This window comes from Meleagris gallopavo, chromosome 14 (assembly GCF_000146605.3).
Source record: "Meleagris gallopavo isolate NT-WF06-2002-E0010 breed Aviagen turkey brand Nicholas breeding stock chromosome 14, Turkey_5.1, whole genome shotgun sequence".
In the NCBI taxonomy this organism is placed as follows: Eukaryota; Metazoa; Chordata; class Aves; order Galliformes; family Phasianidae; genus Meleagris; species Meleagris gallopavo.
The window spans coordinates 7,982,857-8,003,414 of record NC_015024.2 but is presented as its reverse complement, the minus strand read 5'-3'; the positions used below and the strand labels follow the sequence as shown (position 1 = coordinate 8,003,414).

General features: G+C 36.2%; 1 protein-coding gene and 2 long non-coding RNA genes across 4 annotated transcripts in view; 2 read left to right on the top strand and 1 right to left on the bottom strand.

The window, feature by feature from the left end:
• Positions 1-481: 481 nt before the first annotated feature.
• On the top strand, positions 482-4,773 carry LOC109369923. Its single transcript, XR_004161267.1, has 5 exons — positions 482-580; positions 795-856; positions 1,686-1,774; positions 2,894-3,018; positions 4,536-4,773. It is a non-coding gene; the product is annotated as an uncharacterized LOC109369923 (long non-coding RNA).
• Positions 4,774-10,552: 5,779 nt separating this feature from the next.
• LOC109369922 lies at positions 10,553-17,563 on the bottom strand. The gene is made up of 3 exons (XR_002119598.1): positions 16,546-17,563; positions 14,508-14,619; positions 10,553-14,152 (listed from the first exon to the last, which is right to left on the bottom strand). It is a non-coding gene; the product is annotated as an uncharacterized LOC109369922 (long non-coding RNA).
• Positions 15,092-20,558, top strand: part of ERC2 (ELKS/RAB6-interacting/CAST family member 2) — a 437,668-nt gene continuing 432,201 nt past the window's right edge. For both annotated transcript variants that reach the window (XR_004161299.1, XM_031555549.1), the window contains exons 1-3: positions 15,092-15,222; positions 17,570-17,630; positions 18,648-19,075. The gene's annotated coding sequence lies outside the window, so the exon portion shown is untranslated. The remainder of the gene's footprint in view (positions 15,223-17,569; positions 17,631-18,647; positions 19,076-20,558) is intronic.

The window sequence follows — 20,558 nt, the reverse complement described above, 5'->3', positions numbered from 1 at the left end:
AAGGTTATACCTGAGTGGGTTGCTGCTTTCATCAAATTTTCTTTCTAAATTCATAGTAGCAAAGAAATAAAAGCTCAGAGTATTCTTCTGTAACACACAGTGATTGTCAAAACACAAAAAAGAGATGAGTTCTGTTTCTCAGAGATATATTTCTCATCAGCGCTCTGGAAAGAATAAAACTTGCATCAAAACAGCAGGATTTTCTAATAGCGTTAGAATGTTAATATATAAGGTTAATATGTAACATCAGGTCTGGATATTTTATAGAATAAAACTATTAATAATCAGTATATTAAGTGAGGATTGGACCAGTCTTTCTTCTGAAAATATGTCATCTTATTTCCTAAAAGTATGTTTTGGTATAGCTTATAATAAAACAGAGTAAAAGCAAAGATTACTACTTAACATTTCATGCTTGTCAGGAAAGCATTTCCTGCAAAACACTTACAAATGATCCCCTTCTCAACTCTTGACTGAAATGCATTCAGCAGAAATCTGACAACTGCTCAGCACAATTTGCAAGCTGCAGAATTCAAAATAGTCTTCCACGTCTAGGCAGAAATTCACTTACAGCAGGGAGGTTAGTAGATTCTTTGTACTGTATGAGCCCATGTTGTGTTTAATTAAGATATGGTAAGCATCGCTGTATTTTCCCTTGATGGCTAAGAATTTTTGCTCTGGGTGTAACATATTTGCAGATAATTAGTCTGATTTTTTGTTTTTCTTCTCTCTTCCTTTCTTACTCCTTGTAAAAATCTAACAGACTGTCAAATCTTTTATTACTTTTCTTGAAGGAGCCTTCTCTTGGATGGATATCATTACCTTAGTATGGATGCATTCATCAACTTCATTCAAGGTAACTGACTCATGAACTGATTAGGTTTTACTACTTATGTAATGTGTATTATAATTAATCTCACAGCAGGTATAAAATAAATATCTGATGTGAGGACAACAGAAAATATCCCCCAAAGAAATTGATCAGCGTGTATTTGAACAGACAGAAGTGAAATCTAAATTAAAAAACAGACAAAACCTTAGCAAGAAATAGCAGGAAAAAGAACAAACAAATAATTGAAACAGTGATGATATTTATTTGTACTTGTTATCAACGATGAATGATTTTTATAAACTAAGGTAAAACAGTAAATCAAACACTAGTAAAGTAAATTTCTATTATATTGTAAAAATTCAAAATGTCATCTTAAAGTCACAGTGAAGAGGCAAACAAACAAACAAACAACAACAACAACAAAAAACAGTAGAGAAAAAGGGAAGAAAGTAAAATGCTCTGCTATACCAAAAATGGATCAATCCACTGCCTGAATCTTTTAGTGCAAACATTTGCTCAAGTGCTATGCAGATACCTTTCTCTGTTTTTCTGTTTTTCTTCTACATACATACACTTCTAAAGTCCAACTTTTCTTGAGAAGAAAATGTCAATCAATTTTTTTTAAAAGTCCCTAAGATAAAAACAACTGTATGAATTAAAAAGGGACAAATCATCATATAGAAGATATGCAAGGAGAAAGCCCTGAAACAATCAAGCTTAAAACAGCTGCTTAAATACAAAAAAAACCGACAGATTTATCTAGTAATTATATTTCTTTCACTTTCTATTACATTGTTTGTCTTCTCAGGATGAGATTTAACTCACTCCGAATCTTAACCATTCTGATTTCTAGGGACTGTTCAGGGACTTTTCAGAAGAATCCTTGAGGGAAAGAAAAAGCACATGTGCATGTTGTAATGGATCATATCTGAAAAGTGAAAGGTACGTTTCGAGCTCCTGGGGCTGCTTTTGTTCAATATTTAAACAGATCTTCAGGGATTTCAGAATAAACTTTAGATTTCAGAATAAACTGGGTTGCATAACTTCCTTAGCTTGGGAGTGGAAGGAAGGTGTAAGGTGCTTATTTTTTTTCCTGGAAATAAACAGAGCTCTGTAGTATCAGAAAAATAATCAATGAAACAGTAATATATACAACAAATCCTGAATAACAGCATTATTAGAAACTGTATTTCTTTGAGAAATCAGCTCTGAGGTGATTTTTACCTTAAAATGAAATAAAAGTATAAACAAGAGAGGAGAGGGTCATCATTTGTTGTGCTTTAATATAAATATATTCATTTATGGAGTAGGATGGCCTAAGATCTACTTAACTGAGATGTGTTAGTAAAGGAGACTATGCCTTCTTTTGTGACATGACATTATTACAGTATGACAGCATGTTACAAATTCGTTTTATCTTCAAAGCTGTTCAGGCCTTGTACATTTTTTCCAGTTGTTACTGACTGGGAAGTGGGAGGTGGGGTGTTGTGGCTACACGTTAAAATAGTCAGGTGGAAGATAATAAATGAAAATGTTACAATTCATTGTTACGTGGCTTAGAAACACATAATACATCACTGTGTTATGTTGGGAATGTGTGGTCTATTACTGTGTATTTAGAATTTTTTTAAGATGAATAATCTAAATCACAGTGCTTTTGTGTGAAGAGGAAAGAGAAGCATATTCCCTGGCCGGAAGCAGATATGAAAAAGCAGAGTATGTTGCATCTTTACAACTGTTTCCAAGATGCTGTTGTATTTTTGCTAATCTAATTAGGAAAAATCTGAGTAGATCAGCAGACTGATATAAATATATTTGAGCTGAAAGATAAAGGAGTAGGATTTTCTAATAAATTTCCTCATCTGCCCTTTTCTTTCCACACTGTAACAGTGCCATTTTCCTTAGGCCTTCCATATTCCATATTCTCTTGTCCTTCCCTTCATTTATATTTTGTGCCTTCCCAAAATTGTAGCATATTTTCTTCTTCTTCACCCTTGAGCTGTACCTGATTGGATTCATGCTTATATTTGAGGGAAAGTTATGCATTGTTGCAAATTTCAGTTCTGCGCTACCTAGTGCAAGGAGAATATGAAGGAAAAACTTAAAATGGCTAGCAGCAAAATGGAAGAAGATTAAACAAAGAAGAAAATGATGGGCTATGTTGATGCAATGCTTTCACCTTTGATGTAAGTCTCCCCTTTTGTCAAGTTTTCTGAGCAGAGAAAATCATAACTTGCTTGTTTAGGTTGAACTTGGTTATATTTAAAAATAATTTCAACAGATCTCAACAACTGCTGCTTGCTTCATTGCTATTTTCATATGGGCTTTAGAATTTCTAAAGATGCAAATTCATTTTGAAATAATCCTTATTGCCTCTATGGAGAGTGTTTATTATATTTGGCAGTAGTTGTTCTGTAGAAAATTGGGAAACTAGCCTGAATCTCCTGAATGGTTTATGATTCAATCCTACTTCATGAGTGAGCATTGCCAGCTGCTTTGTTTCCAGTTTCTACCATGAGAGTTTTATATATATGGGTGTGTGTATAAATATACCCACTTATATTAAATATACACATATGAGATTGTGTAGTACACGTATGCAAAAGCATATGTAAGTTTGCATGGTATTTCTTTCTAGTTGATTCTGAAAGCTTCATTCTGTTGAATTAGATAAGCTTGAATAGAGGCACATTAGGGCATGAGTAATTCTGGATATTCCGTTTGAACAGGCAAAGGAGCTTTATTAAGAAAAGGAGATAAAAATGTTGTGCCATAGCTTTCAGAAATGTTTGGTGCTTCAAAGGAAAATACACTTATCTGGCTATTACAAGATGAGACTGAACTTGTGATGACAAGCATGACAACAAATCATCATGTTGCTTGCTGTGGCTCAGATCAGTGTAGTCTTCTTTCTGCAACATTGCTATGCTACTGCAGTGCAAATGTATATCTGAGAGTTTTGTTATATTTTATTCTGGAACACATGAAATCTGCCAGAAATTATTCCAGTGTCTACGAGAAATCGCTTTATACCTGTGCAAGTCTTTAAAGGTTATAAAAAAATTGTCACTTTCTGAAAGCATGTTCTACAATATTATCATTCCTAATGTTTTCAAATGTGTATGCTTTTACAATAAGTGTTAATTAAAGAGCATACATTATTAAATCACTGCAGTAAGAATGAGCCAAATTCTGTCAATCCTATTCACACTAGAAAGAAAATAACTTGATTTTAGTGGAATTTTCAGAGCACTGGAAGTTTCTAAGGAGTATCAGTAAAACTGCAAAGGAAAAGGCTGCAACATCAATGTGGTAATAACCGTGTTGGTTTTTAACAGTAACTGAAAATATTATTGCTGAAATTTTTGTGATTATTGAGTGATGTGTATGTGCTTTTTTTCTTTGATTTAGGGATTTAAAATACAGAGCTAGATAGATGGTATATTACTATTGCACTGCCAGAAATGCCCACAGAGACTGTCCAAAGATAGTCTGTGAAACAGCCATATGGCCAGGAGCTGAAACATATTGATTGCTATTCCAGAATAATATGGGTGTAATACCTCTTCCCTCTGTACTTCAGTTTTCCATTTGCAGAATAGTGCAGTTATTAAAACATTTAATTTAATTTTTCTTCAAATATGTTAGATTGTGTTCTAAGTGGCATCTCACTTTCACAGCATATATGTTACTCTTTTTCCAGTAACATCGAAAAATGCAGTCTCATCTCTTCTATGGCTCCATGGCTTTACGCAACGTGACTTTTAGAAAATTGGAAGAAGAGTTGTTCATTTCATTTTACTGAGGTAGATAAATATTTCTATTCATTCTTGGGGAAGCCAAAATACTGAAAATAATGATGTGAGAAAGGTTCCATGGTTGTTTGTGTGTACAGTATATATTTCATAAATTAGTTAACTAATTGGCATCTTGGAAAGGTGATCTCTATTATGCATGTAGTATTGATAGCTACTGTATAGAGGGAGTTAACACCTAGTATAGTTTTCAATTCCATTTCTTCTTTCCTAAAAAAGGGAGTTACTTACTTGTTTCTTCACTATTGTGTTTTCTTCTTCCATGCTAAAAAAATTAACAACTTTTAAAGCCACTTGAAAGGTGGGAGTGATCATAAAATGCTTATAAGTTTTAATCTTGATTTGGTGAATGAGAAAAAAACCATGTCCATGACTCAGAACTGGTTGACATGAGTGATATATAAAATAAAAAAGAGAAAAATAGGGGCAATAGGAAAGTTTGCTGCCTAAAGGACAGAAGCTGCTGAGCAGAAAATCAGACACTCATTTATGAGAGTTCCGAGCTCAAAAAATATTGTATTGAGTAGTGCAGAAATTCATCTATTTTCCTTCATATGAGTACAATATGGATGCTGGAAATGAAGGCTTTCTACTCCCTCCTTCCATCTGTGTTCTACATCCATCTGTCATATTTATCCTTATTTAGATTGAAAATGTTCTGGATTTGTGGCAGTGTTTGTGTTTAGAAATGAACCAACCAATAGGGTGAATGCAACAGAAGCTGTGAGTCCTACTGATATAATCACTTGGCAATAGGAACTCTGCTATAGGTAGGAGCTCTGCTACGGGCCATTTTTGTTATTGGAGTAGCTAAATTCTGACATATGCTTATCATGTTGTGGGTAAGGAAAAAACATGGTTGCAGTCTACTGCTCTTAGGACACACCACTTCTGAATAATAATAGATCATCCAAAGGATGGCTTGGAACTGGCATCTGAGCGAACAGACTGGCAATATTGCCTAAAATGCAAGCCTTAAGCTTGTCAATAAATAGTTGTTTTTTTTTTTTCCTCAGATGAAACCAAATGCCTAGTTGTTGCTTGATGTACTAGATCTATAATTTTTGCTGAGTCTTTAATTAATGACAACTGTATAATACAGAAGGAAGAAAAAAAGTGAAAATGATTTAAAAGCTCCCATTTGAAATTTTTTGTTCTGTACCATCTTGAATATTATCACAAATATCAGGTAAGAAAAATGGTTTTACTTCTCTGAGAGAGGACTTTTTCTCCACATATTTAAGAATATTTTACTAAAATTACTCATTGATTTTTAGATTTAACACTGTTGTTTCAGAGTACACTGTTAACTTATCCTATTAACTATATGACAACATTTCTAGATTGTAATTGTTCCTTTTTCCTTGAGAGAGATATTTAATATAAACAATAATTTGGATATATTCTCACATAAATTGTGACTCGTGAACAGGTTGGAAAGGAAAACAGGAAGTTTCAAAATAGCTCAGAAATGTGCTTATTGGATTTGTGAAAATACTACAATTATACCAGTAGAATAGCAGAGGGTATCAGGCTTATTACATGAATCTGCACTCTGAAATGGCTTTTTTTAAAATAATAAAAAATATTCTGGTTTCTAGTATCTAAACTTTCAGTTAAAAGGCTTGCACCCAGTTATAATTGGTCATGAGAAGCTTTGTTATACAACTAAGTCCACATTTTTCACCTTGCTGAAAGAAAGAAGTTCCTTGGCAATGATAAAAAGATTCAGTGGAAATCTTATACCTTTATTCACTGCAATTCTCTTCTACATGCCAGTACAAGTGCTTTATGCAGTCACAGGATGAACTGGACCAAGAACTGATCTGACTAAAATTTTTGTGGAGAGAAACAGGAAAGATAAATGGGGGTAATTTTCAGAGGATCACTTCACTGATTTTCACCACGGAACTATATAAGTAGCTGTGCTGTCATAATGGAAAGAATTGTGATGGAGCACCATGTATGAGTTGGTAGGATAGTGAATAGATTGATAATAAGGAATGCTAAACCTACTCCTAAATTAATACATAACAGATTATGCCTTCATTTCTGTCATTGTGATTTTTTTTTTTTTAAAGGGAGACAAGATGATCTCGGTAAACAGCCCATAAAGCAGGACTTAAACTATAGACCAAATACCCACTAATGACATTGCTAGGAGAGGAAAAAGATCAAAACCTGAGCAGCAGCAACACTGCACTTGATACATAAAGTTGCTACTTCCCTGCTGATCCTATCATCAGATAACAGAAGAATATGGTCTGAACATTAAAAAAATAAATAAATGGAAAAAAGAGAGAATAACTTAGAAAAAAGATGCATACTTATCTATTTATTTAGAAATGAATGAAATTATTTCTGTTCACTGACACAATTAAGATTATTTTCTAAAAAGAGCTCCACTTACTAGAAAAAAATGCAATTTATGTTTAGCAAATGAAGTGTCAATGTACTTCTCAGATCATTTGAGCAGTAATAGAACTGTCATATTAATTCCAGAGCATAATCTTTATTTATTTTAAATTTTATATTAATTTCATCATGACAAAATAAGCAATCTCTAGCCACACTATTCACCCAGTCTGAATGGCATGGAATTTAATTCCTAATGGACTGTATGTGAAGCACATTTATTTCCCCACAGTGATCTTCATTCAGCTCATTGATTCCACCAAAATTAACATCTTTCATTATGTCAGTGGCTGAGATCCACTTTGTTTATACTTTTCTTAGGTAAGAAAAATGTACAACAGTATAAAAAATGAAATAAGTTTCAGATAATTAAAAATTTTAGGATAACTTCCCTTCAAATTTAGTACATAAAAATAATGTATTTTGAAGAGAGGAGGGAAGAACAATGGGAAATGTAGCATTTTAAACAACTGAATAATCAGCTTATGTTTCTGTGATAGCAAATAACAGTGAGAATAGCTAGAAATAGTCAATCTTGTTTCTGAGTACAGGAAATGTGCAGCCTTTGGTTTCAATTGTAAGAAGTAAACAGCATTTTCAGGGATCATATTATACCCTAAATTCCATTAAAAACTGACAGCCAGAGGTGGTAGGTATAGGAATCATCTCTGTACTTAAAGTGCTGACCATTGCAGGAATTGAGCTAACAAGAAGTACTTCATCACTAATAGCTTTCATGTGTTCTTCCAATATCTGTTTCATAATCACTACTATAATTTCACTGCAATAAGTACTTTTTTCTACAAGTAAAAATTCTAATTATTGCAGTACATTCATTTCTTCCTTACTTTAATTTGTTCTACTTACATGTGTCTTCCATGCTGCTGAAAGTGCCCTAGTTTTCAAGTTGATCTCCAAAAAAGACTCTGCCAAAGAGTCTGTTCCCTTCTTTCCTGTAGCTCCCCTTTAGATACTCAAAGGCTGCTACCTGGTCACCTTGGAGCTTTCTATTCTCCGGGCTGCACAGCCCCAGCTTTCTCAGCCTGTCCTCATAGGAGAGGTGTTCCATTCCATGGACCATTTTTGAGGCCCTTCTCTGGACACGCTCCAACAGATCAATGTCTCTCCTGTACTGAAGATTCCACATCTGGATGCAGATGTGACCACAGCTTAAATCTCAAATAGCACCATGCAGGTCTTCACTATTTTCCATTCTATAAACTATCGTTGTGACTTTGGAACACCTCAGTTTGAGTTTCAGTAGCATAAGTGATCTGTCTTTTAATAACTTAGTGTAGGAGAACTACAGTACCCTAACCGTCTGCTTTATACTGAACTCTTTGAAGCGGCCAATTTTATCTTCCAGAATGTGGCTGTTGCACATGCTGAGTGCTGATTGCAAGTATTATCACAAGAGAATCACTCAATATTTAAGTAAATTATTCTTCTTTTAAAGGCGTTCTTTTATACTTTTATATGCCTGCTGACTTAATTGCACCAGGAGGAAACTGACAAATAGCATCATTCAATTCCATGGCTGCTGTTGCTGCTGCATTATATTTATCAAACAAATTGGGAAGAGGAAGAGAACTACAAAAAATCAACTACCTGCAGCGTCTCAAGAAAATTAACCAACAACCACCTCAAAAAATGTCTACTCTAGAGCAAAGAAATAGGTTGGCAACAAAAGAAAAACCTGTACTATAGTGCAACCAGAATGGTTTATATGTCTAATGAGATGGGAACAGTTTTTGGAAAGGACCTGAAAGATTCATAGCTTTTCGTACCCTAAAGACCTGGTTTACAGAGAGCTTGTGAAATATCAAATACAGATAGGAGCCCTAAAAATAAGAATATAATCAGCATGTCTAGTGGGCATTTTTTCTTACTTTTTGTATTGGTGGGCTTTTGATAAGAAAATTAAAAAATGAGCAAAGATTAGAGGTCTTGAAGACCTAGCGTTCTTAAGCATGAACAACCTGAACTCACCTTACATTCCTCAGTGCCCTCTGCCATGCCAAGTTAAATCCTTTTTTGGCCTCATCTTCTTTTTTCATTTTTGTTTCTTACAGTATGGTGTGAATCACCTTCTCTGCTCTATAACAAAATAGTCATTTCACTCAATACGGTGAGATAATTTCAAATATTGTTTCTCTCCCTGGGGGAAACAAAGGTGGACAGGGGAAACAGAGATGGACAGAGGAAACAAACCTTTTACTTAAATGTGTTGCATCCTCCAGTAGCTTACCACTATCTGGAATTAATATTTAGCATGGATTCTTTTCCAGGGATTAAGATCAAGTTAATAAAATCTATAGCTTTTCATATAAAAACTGTTTTTTTCCCTACATTCATATCCAGTGTAACATTGTGGATTTGAAGTGTTCTAATTTGAGTATAATTAAAGTAATGGTAAAACTAAAGGCCATATGTGCGACCTTCTGAAAGGGAATTTGAAAATATACATCATCATCTACTTTAGCCAAGTGTTTATGTGAAGCATTTGGACTAATTAAATCATAGGCTTCAATTACAGTATTTAATCACTTCCAGTAGTACTGAAAAAAGTGCGTATAAGGAATTGAAGATCTTTATGAAACCCAGAGGATCATTTAGAAGTTTTATTTTTCTTTGTCCAGATAGCAAAATTCTGCTGTTAAATTTAACAAAGTGCACAGTGTGCTACCTGAACACGGCTTACAAAATCCCATCAAAGGATCAGATACTCTACAATTGGAGACATACATTCGGAACAGTCAGTATCCAACTGCTTCTAAAACCTTGTTCTTATTTGAGTGCCTGCATGGAAGGAAAAGTCTCTGTGGTAGTTGTTATTCAAAGTAGATTTGCTCTCCCTTTGAGAATATCTCATTAAATGTCACTCAGTGCAGAGAAAAGAAATGCAGAAAAACAGAAACAAAAAAGTAGCACCCACAAGGCTAAAAAGAGCTGAACTGGAGCTAACACCAACAGGACACTTTACTGTGCATACACATAAATGTTCTTATGCTATACAAAGAAGGGTGATGAAGGAATCTACAAGAAAGAACAGCTAAGTTCCTGACAGGGGAAATACGACACAGTAACACCAGGTAAGAAATTGTTTCCCTGTGGGATCTGGAAAATATCAATTTACTTCACATGCTTAAAAACTGGATGGATTAAAATATATTTCGTTCTTTGATAACATTGAAAGATTCAAATATTATAGTAGCTTTTCTGACCATTTGTCTGAATCTGACAAAACTGGAGACCATTTGAAAAACACTAATAAACTCAGCAGGGTACACAGTTCCAAAGCTAGAGAGACTATACTTCTTTTGTATTTTTTATATGAATGTGCTGTCCTATGCAGGAGAAGTGAAATTACACAATGTTGCGTTCCAAGACATTTTAATAAAGCCATTTTTAATTCTTCTAGAAAAAAAGAGATTGACCTCCTATATATTTTTAAGGTTTTTTTTTTAATGTTTAGATACCAGGTATTTCTCTAACCAATCTTTGTAAATTATAATAAATCAAATAATTGACAGCATCCAGAATTCTTTCTTTTGCATGTATTCCTGTCTTTTTCTCTCACTACAGACATCAAAGTAGGTTTGCTTAGTTTCCTTTGTTTCAAAATAAACCCTTCTGTCTGTAAAGCAAAGGCTGTAGTGCTATTTAGAATCCTAAAACTACAACTGTACTTAAATGCCAAAAGCATGAATCCATTAGCTGCATGAAAGAAAGCAGGAAAAATATTTGCAGTGAGATAATTTTTTGCAGGGAGGTAATCCTTTCTCTCAGACAAACTGCTGTAGCTGAAAAATATTTCTACTCATTTCCAGACGTACTACGCTTCATAGTTGCCTGATCAAGATATTAAAAAGTCTTAAATAAGGTATTAAAAGGTAAAGGCAGGAAAGAAAAGTATATTTTGGAAAACCCAGAGTAAATTTAAATAAGGAACAGAGACATTATTAAAAATACTCCGGTTATAACTACCTCATTTTATCCCAGTATCTCTCCAGTTCCACTGTTCATATTAAAGATGGCCATATGCTATTGCAATATAGCACTAGCAGTACAGTTTATGGAGGCATCAAGAAGCTGTGCTCCGTAATGTAGCCTGATATTTCATGGCTTATAAAAATATTTTAATTGAGCCATACTTCAGTGATAAATGCATTTATCCTCTCCTTTACTGCAGTTGCTACTTCTGTAACACATGGTTTCCATGTCTGCTTTTTCCTATACATATCTGCTTTCCAATTGCCCTGAAGATTTCTGAATAAATCAGCGCTATATGGCAGGCTACTCCTTCATCCCAAGAGGAAATCCCGTGTGATTTATAGTTTATGGTTTCACTTGTATACATTCTAAAGGAGCAAGTAGTAGTTTTAATACAATTGAATTAAGCATTGTTTGTAAGGTTTACCACTGCTATTCTCTTAACTCTTATGTGGCTGATAAATCTATAGAAACTTTGCTTAGATATTTCTTCCCCTATCTAGTATTTTCACTAAGGTGTTTGTACTTCTATTTGTGTCTATCATCTGATTTTTCAGGGAGTTCTGAATCTGCTCCTCAACATTTTATGGAGTTTCAGTATTGATCATGGTTTTCTCCTGGCTTTTTTTTTTCTTTTTTCTTTTTTTTTCCACACTTGTACTGGTCTACTCAGTGCTAATGGATTGACAGTAGTGCATATACTTCATTCTTAAAGGTGGAGGAATGATAGAGCAACAGCTGTTTATAGGCTCCACTGTTTGCCCTCTGTGTTTTGAGATTTCTGTCATTTTTCAGCAGATTTGTATAATTTTTGTTCCTAAGATAAAGAAAAGCTATGTTGAAATTAAAATTACTTATTTCATATGCAACCTAAATTTCTTGGAAAAATTAAAGTTATTAGTGATTTCACTAAGCTTTAAAGTTTAATTTTTTTCCTCTTTTTTTCTTGGGCTTTTAAATCGACTCCCCCCAGCAGAATCAATTGAACAATGAGGATGCCTACAAAATTGGCAGTGGAGATTAGGCATAGTCACACTCATGGATTTTTTTTCTCTGAACAATGGCTTATTGAGTGATAACAACAGAAAGAACAGACTCCTTGAATTTGCAAGATTTGCTATGTTCTCTGCCACTGCAGTGGTACCTCAGACATATTCAGTCTTGCAAAATGCATATGCTTAGATTTGCAATCCACTAGAAATAGATGTGCCAGACTGACTAGAAGGAAGCAGCCATTTTGTACCTATTTGTAAGGAAATGTTACCTAATATCAAGCTGACAATTAGAAAACATTTCTCCCTGTTTATTTTAACTTGTAAGTACTTGTTCCCTTTTTTTCTTTTTGAACACAAATTGTGATTTTAATCTTTGCTAACACAGTGCTAACCTATGCACTGCAACTACAGAAGTGTTCAGTTACAGTGAACACTTTACCATATGAACACCATTGAACAGCTGGGCACTGGCACACCCAAGTCTGTACATAAGCTAAGAAAGGCAATGACTCTTCTCTTCAGGCTGTGTTGTGGTGTGAACTTTATTTTGGTATATATCACAAAAACCAACTTTCAAAAACACTTCTGTAAAATTCTACAATAACATGTAAACAGTCTCTATCATGTTACAGCACTTCAATATATAGTTTAATAAAGAAACAACAATGCATTTAACTTAACATAGACCTTCATTGTTGTATGTACCAATTCTTCGATCATGATACATGGTTGTGTTTCCATTACTGAAGTCACAAATTACTCTTAGTAAAAAAGATACTTAGTGAATCAAGTAAGTGGAATACGATGTAAAGGTGGGGATATAAAGTAATAAGGAAAGTAGAAACTCTTAGAGGAGGAGTGCAAAACCAGACAAAATCAAGTGAAACCACGGATCTATAAGCCCCTCTTAAATAAAGGAAGGCACTTCATATGAAATCATCAATATTAAAGTAGTGTTTTTTAAGGCACATTTAAGATTATGAGAATGACTTATTTACTAGATGCATCTTCATGCAGAAAAAAGAATGTCTTCAGAATCTACCAAATTTCACTGACAGTTACATTTATGCCAGTAAATTAAACAGGATCCGGAGGCACTTCTTAGCACTGGATCTTAATTGCCTGTACTTTTAAAACAGTACCTATCATCTTTTGGGTTAGACAAATTCCCCTTCTCCCAGTTCCAAGGTATGTTAAGGAAGTTGGCACAGTTTAATGTGATCCCAAGAGCAAATCTACATGGGAGTACTCTATTTTGGGAGGTAAGAGATTGTAGCAGCATGAATCCATTCTAAGTCATTTCCTCTGGATGTCAGAGTGGTCCTAGATACATTTAATTGTGTTAGCATACATGTAAGTTACAGAGCTGGTTCTAAGAGATAAAAGTGAGAAAATAAAATAAGAAAAACATCTGTATTTTTAGTTTAGAATTGGTAAGATAAGTGTACATAATCACCTGAATTTAGATCCTCAAGTAATGGCCATATTTCATAAAGTCAGTGTAATAGATCATTGTCATAGAAATACAGATAGATATTTAATTATAGCAACAAAAATGATACCTTTAATTCTATATCTAACTTCCCTTGAGTTTTCAAAGAGCAGAATATAAATGAAGTAGAATGGCACGGGCCATTAGCTCTTCTGTGTTACAACTCTGACACAAGATCCTTTTGTATGGTACGACTACAACAGTAAGAAAATTGGACAATGAATTTACGGCTTCTTCAATGAAAATTACAATTGTCCAGTCACTGAAGTGGAGGATAGATAGATAACTACAATCTTGTGTGAGGGCTCAAGGCAACATTCAGAATAGAGGTTGTACAACAAGTTTGACAGGGTGCAGAAGAGGACACTGAGAACAAAGGCTGTCTCCAGGAGACGAGAGCAGAAGTCAAACGGACCACGTAATCTCTGCGTGATGACCACCCCGACTGGAGAAGTGAGCGAATAGAAGCAACTCCTGGCTCTGATCGGATGAGTGCTTGGGTGGGCAGTTAGTGCCTGGACGAGAAGGAGACTTAAGAGTTCTGTTGACATGTACGGGGATGGAGAGTTACAGCAGGAAGCTTAGAGATGTATATAAGGGATGTCAGAACCTGCAATAAAGGATTTTGATTGCTCATGTATCTGAGTCTGTGCCTTCGGACATTGCAATCTTGTATTACCTAAATGGTATCTGTGTATAACAAATACACATAATATTACATTAAAAAACATCGGCTACTGGTTTTTATTCTATTCCATTTTTTCCTTAATTTACTTGATCTAGTGGGAAGCTATAGAAATTTGATCTCATTTTGAGACTATTCTTATTTCCTTGGTAAAGTTTCAATCTTTACCAAACTTCAGCCATTTGGCTCCTGCTCGTGTTTTTGCACACTGAGAATATGATACAGGTAGCGTGTCAGGCTTCAGAAACCAGCTCCTTTAAACTGGAAGAAATGATCTTACCAGTAGTTCTGCTGAGAAAAGATGAAGTATTGAGAGTAGACAATCCCATGACTGATTTTATTTGCCAACTTCATTGTAGTCAAGATCATATATGGGGAAGGAATTCTGTTTCCTGCAAATGGGGAATTAAGGGGAGACATCAATTACCCTCAGATGATGTGTCTTAGATTTTCCATCCTCTGTAAAGCATGTGTCACTGTTAGATAGAAATAAGTAGACTGTACTAATGATTTTGAAAACCAAGAAATCAGACTTTGATTGGTGGTCTGCCATGAGAAAAGAAGGAAATTAACAACAAGTGAAAACTACAATTCAATTTGGCAGATATCTATAGCTGATATCTGAAATGATGAAGTTGAAACAGCAGTCCTCTAAAGTATTGACTGACATGGACTTGGGTAAGAGGATCTCATCCTGAAATCAACAGAAACATTAACTTTTTTTCAGTGGTTTCTGTTTTTGGGGTGGGTGGAGGGGAAGGACCTGGCAACTGGTCAGGTGCTCACTCCAGCTCTGATTACCACATCATGGTAAAATGCAACACCTGTAACTTTCAGTGTAAATAGAAGAACAGATTTTGTTTTTCTTTTCTTTCAGAGTTATCAGTTTACCCCATGTGAGAGTAGGTTTCTTGCTTAATTCCATTAATTTTCTTCTCTCCAGTTCTTACCAGTTGGGAAGTACTTGCATTATGAAGGTAACTCAAGATAAAAAGGTAAAAATGTAGGGAACTGGCTTTTAATATGAGCGAATCCTTCATGACTTACTCTCTTTTCCTCCAAATAAATATATTCCTTAATTCCCTTTGTTTGAATGTTATTTATCTTTGTTATATCTTGTGACGATAAGTATTACTGGTCAATTGCAACTTTAACAGTTTCTTGTGACCCTGATGAATAGTTAAATCTTATCAAGTTGATTACTGTCCCATTTATCTCTTCTGTAACGCAATATAGGGTAAACAGAACTACTGTTTACACTTCCTGATAATAGTCTAATCTAGCATTACCTAATGTATTCTCATTTTTTACAATAAGAACACAGGGGCTGATGACTGAATATCACTTATTTTTGCTTCAGGAACTCCATGCTTCTAATTGTTCTCATGTCCCTCTATTTTTTCTATTCATGCTGCATTTTTTTTTTTTTTGTGAGAAAATAATCCAGTTTTTTCAAATTAATACAATGGTAGTATTTGGCACAATCTCAATTCTTTTAAATTTTTATTTGTTAGTTAGATAAGTAGACTGTTATATTATGCTCTTGACTTGATCTTTATAGTAGGAAATGAAAGCTGAAAACAAGTCTACCACTGAGGAAGAACAAATGAATACATCAGGACCAGGCTCAATGGAATACAGCTAAAATGCATTTTCCTCAAATTTCAAAGCGCACACGTGCAGGTGCTTGCTCCCAGTTATGCAGCAGAAATGATTGATCTCCATTTCTATTTACATTTGCTTGTGTTTTTGATTTTTTTAAATGAGGCACTAAACAATGTGAATTTTCACCAAACAATGAGAGACATAGGAGCTGCTGGAGTGTTATTTCCTCAGTTAAGAAAAGAAAGATCTGGAAGGAATAAAGGGAGGCACTGGAACAAAAGACAATGTTATATGTTTTCTAATATTATTTTGAATTTCTTAAATTTAGAATAACTCAATAACAACAAAAAAGTGCATGTTTAACATTTTGTGTTTTCCACTTCAGTACTTTATTGGCTAAGGAAACTAGCAGACTGCAAAATTTCTATTTTGCATTTACTTTGATTGATTAGGGTATAATTTATTGTTCTTTAAACAAAGAAACAGCCTGAGCTTTTCACAGGTTCTGATGTATGGTGTGCTCACAGAGATTTACAAATACTTTGTTTTAAAGGCAGAAAACTTTTCAGAAAACAAACAAAAGTAGATCAGCCAAAAGTAGAAGCTTTTGAAACATTAACTATAGCAACATGTAATGTAACCTCTTGTTTAAACTTTACAACATGTTGCTTCTAGCAATGCTATAAGGTATGTCTGGTAGCTAGTTAGCTCACCTGATCTGGCTTGCTTCTTTTTATGTTTAATGACATCCACCTGTATCATGACATCAGAGACAACACAGATGTTCCTGTAATCAAACTGAAATGAGAACTTTCATCAGCTGCAAAGAAGTCTGTCTTAAGTGTATATTATCCTGTGTTATATTCCTGCGCTTTGTGTTTGGATTCCAGTATTGTCCTTGGTGTAGGGAATTAATATTATCAGAGAGTTTGGATTATGTGACTGTGAAGTTGTATGGATCTTGTTTCTGCTATTACAATGAATGGCTTAGCTGTTTTTTTTTTTCTTGTTCTTTACTTGAACTGCACATTATATTTTCCAATATAATTTGGCAAAATATTTCTTTTCAGAGCTCTACACCAAATGGTGTTGTCCATACTGGGTATATTCTGTTCTTTGGCATTAGTAATAATGACAGGCCCCTGCAGATGGTCTACTACTCTAAGGCAGACTTTGATTAATTCTGCTACAAATTTTATTGCAAGCCTAAATCATTACAATGTTGTTGCAGCCCTAATGTAAATCCGTGATTATTCCTTGGAAAGGGGATTCGAGGCTACTGGTCTTTTGTCAAAATTATTTTGGTTCTTGCAGGCTATCACGAGGCCTGCAGCCTCTGCTAGTGAATGAGTCACAAAAACAGAAATTGGAACCTGATGTTCTTGTCTTTTCATACAGAGAGTGATGGAATGACATGGCATTTAAAAAACCATCAGAAACTGACACTACTTCTAACAAAAGTCCTGTCATCATTACAGGACTGAGACAGAACTGGCATTAGCAATACAGAGACATCTCTGTAAGATACTCTTATCACACACAGAATCAAAATTAAGCAATAGATTTTGAAAATGGACACTTGTGTGTTGAAGCATTCAGTGTGGTGAGCTATATTTAATAGTGTTTATACATTTTCTTCCAGGTACAGACTTGCTAGCTGTTCAGGAGCAAAAAGGAGCGTTTTCTGTTTAATCAAGTTAAATTATTTGTACATAAAACCATGTTTCTTCTTGTCAGGTGTCTCCAAGAACTGTTTTTCTATCCACCGTTTCCATGTTTTTAACAGAACTTTCTTCAGGTAAATATGTCACTTTGAAAAGCAGTTGAAGTTTGCATTTTATTTAAAGTTACTTTCAGCTCACAAAAAGTACTTGCCCCATATTGTAGTTCTTATAGCAGTATGTAGATACAGTAAGATTACATCTCTTCCTTGGGAAAACAAACACAAAAACTACTATACTTTTACTGTTATTTGCATTCTAGCATTGTTTTGAACAGTTGCATCTCTGAATAAGTATTCACAACTGCAAAGCATTTAAACTAGTTTTGGTTAATGCAGATACAGCAATGAAGTGATGGTTAGTTTTATATGTGATCTGTTGAAATCAATTTCATTTGACAAAGTTTTAAACTGAAATTTCACAAAAGCTGTTCTCAGTAACATGTGGGCAAGAGAGGAGTAAGATTATAGTAAGATAACAGCTTTGACTCGCTCTTTAAAAACATTGTCACAGCAATGAGGTTAAGAAAAGGCAGGTAAAACACACTGTGAAATTCTTCATAGGGAAAAATATGGAGTTCCATTGAAACTAATGACTGAGGATGATCATTTATAATAGCACCAAGAGCAACTAAACTCACAGAAAATGAAATATGAAGAAGAGGGGAAAACAGAGGGGGAATAAAGCAATTCCTATGATGAGAGCTCAAACCTTTACAAATGTTTCCTTCGCTCCTCTTAATACAAGAATAAAACACAATTTCAGGAATAATTTTTAATGTAATTTGTGGTTTTCTAATTAAAAAAAGCTTTATATAGCACCTAATCTCTCTGTGCTTTTTTAGTATAGAAGCTAATATGGATGTTTTCTTAATTACTTTTGCACATAAGCCAGAATTTGGGTTTAGATTTCTTTTTCCTGTGCACGTATGCACCCACAGTAAATGGACTTTAGATCCCATGCTCTCAAGCACCTGGCTTTGAGCGTTTCTGGCCTTTGGCAAACAGTGACAAGCAATTTGTCCTCTGCAGCTTTACGCAGACAGAGGTGTATTTTTAGGCTATCTCACAATGAGTAACGCACTTTCCTTGCAGACATCTACAGGGTGGGGACTGGAACCCAGGGCTGTGCAGTGAATGGACGGAGAGGAACGCTCTGAGAAAGCTGCGGTACGTGTGCCGCTGCCGACAGACCTCGCTTGCTGCTGCCCCCGGCGGCAGGCCGCCCGGCTTTGCTGAAGCCCGGCTCCTCGGGAATGCTGGGAATGTTGAGTCAGGGACTGGCAGCCCAGCTTGCCGGGCTCGGAGCTGACTGAGGGACGCTCGCTGGGGGACAGAAAGACGAGGGACAGGAGCACGCAGCCCCCTCAAGATAAGAGCGGGGTCCCTCTGCCTCGCCCCGTGGGCGCTCGGCGGCCCCGGCTCTCCCTGCTGCCTCCTTCCTCCGTGCAAGCGAGATGTCAGCCGAACGTGATGTTGTAAAATCCATGTGAGGATGAAAGACAGATGCAACGATTTGAAAGGTGAGAAGCTTGAGGGAGAATATGGCTGTAATGCACTGCTGTGAATGTATTTTGATTAAGGCGATTGCTAGATACTGCTTTCTGCAACTGTCTGTAGTTGGAACTGGAAATGAAATTGCAGAGGTTTTTTATACTGCCTCAGAAATACACAGTAATAAATGGAACCAACTGCACATCTTCTGGTAAGAGAGTGCCTCTCCCTAAAGAATCGTCAGCCAGAAAACCTTCTTGCAATTTTTCCTAAAAGCAACCATAGGAATCTCTTTTTCTTTTTTTGGTTGTGTGTGTGGTCTCCATTTAACAATATTATTGCTATTAAAGTTTTCTAGAATATAATTGCTAGGCTTTGAAAATTCCTGGCTTTATCTGTGAATGCTGGGTAATGTCTGGTGTTTTAAAATTGTGTCAGGAAAAAAAAAAAAGACAGATTTGTGTTCTCTTCTACTGAAGGGAAAGCAGAAATAAACAGAAAGGATGTTATTTTGCAGTTATATAATTAATGAGTACTTCCAGAGGTTGCTCTTTTGTGATGCTGTGTGATTTTTGTTTTCTAAGATCATTTTAGGTAGGACAGGAGTGATGCAACTGATTCATTCCACGCACATATTCACTGAGGGTACACATGTATTTTGCTGAGGGCACCGGATAGCGATATGATGGAGGTGTTGTACATATACATATGTATATATTATTAGCGTGTGATTGATTTCTAGGGGGCTACCTGCTAAGCCCGTGATGGATGGATGGGAATCTACTCCCTTAGCGGCGAATTGATTATTTCCCTTTTGATGGACATCCCGGCCGGCCACTTGTGCTGGCAGACAGCAGCTCGTTGCAAATAGGCACAGCCAATAACTGCAGCCAAGAGGAGGGCAGATCCCACTTGTCAGGGTTAGTTTTCTGGTCGGCTTTTTAAATCAGTGCTTTCGCTGAACTATTTGTTTGTTTGAGATTTGTGGTTGCTTTTTCTTTTTTCTTTTTCCCCGTCCTATTCCCGCGTCCCCTCCCCGCTGTGTAAACCCCGGCTGCCCCTTCCCGGCAGCCCCGCCGGCACCAGGCCCTGCCTGCCACCGCTCCTTCGAAGGGCGGGGAAGGTCCCCCCCTCCATTAAGTGACACTTCATTTCCCTGTGGCGACACTGAGGACGGAGACGATCCTCCGCCTCGCCCCCGCCCGCCTGAGGGAGGATGCTGTGGGGACGCGTTACCCCTCCTGCCTCAGGACGACTCCCCAGCGCTGCCCCAGTGGCTCTTTCCAGCCCTGCAGGCAGAGAGGCGCGGGTTGGACCCCCTTCCCATCACGACCACCGTCCCGGCTCCTCGGCTGGGCTCCCCGCAGACAGCAGTGGCGGCGCCGCGCCTCACAGGTACTCCTGTGGCAACCTGCTGGGAGCGCTGCCTTGAATTTTAATAAAAGAAAGCACTACCCCGTGCCCCGCCATCGCTCGGGAGAGAGGCTCCCTGTATCTACCTGACTTTCACGG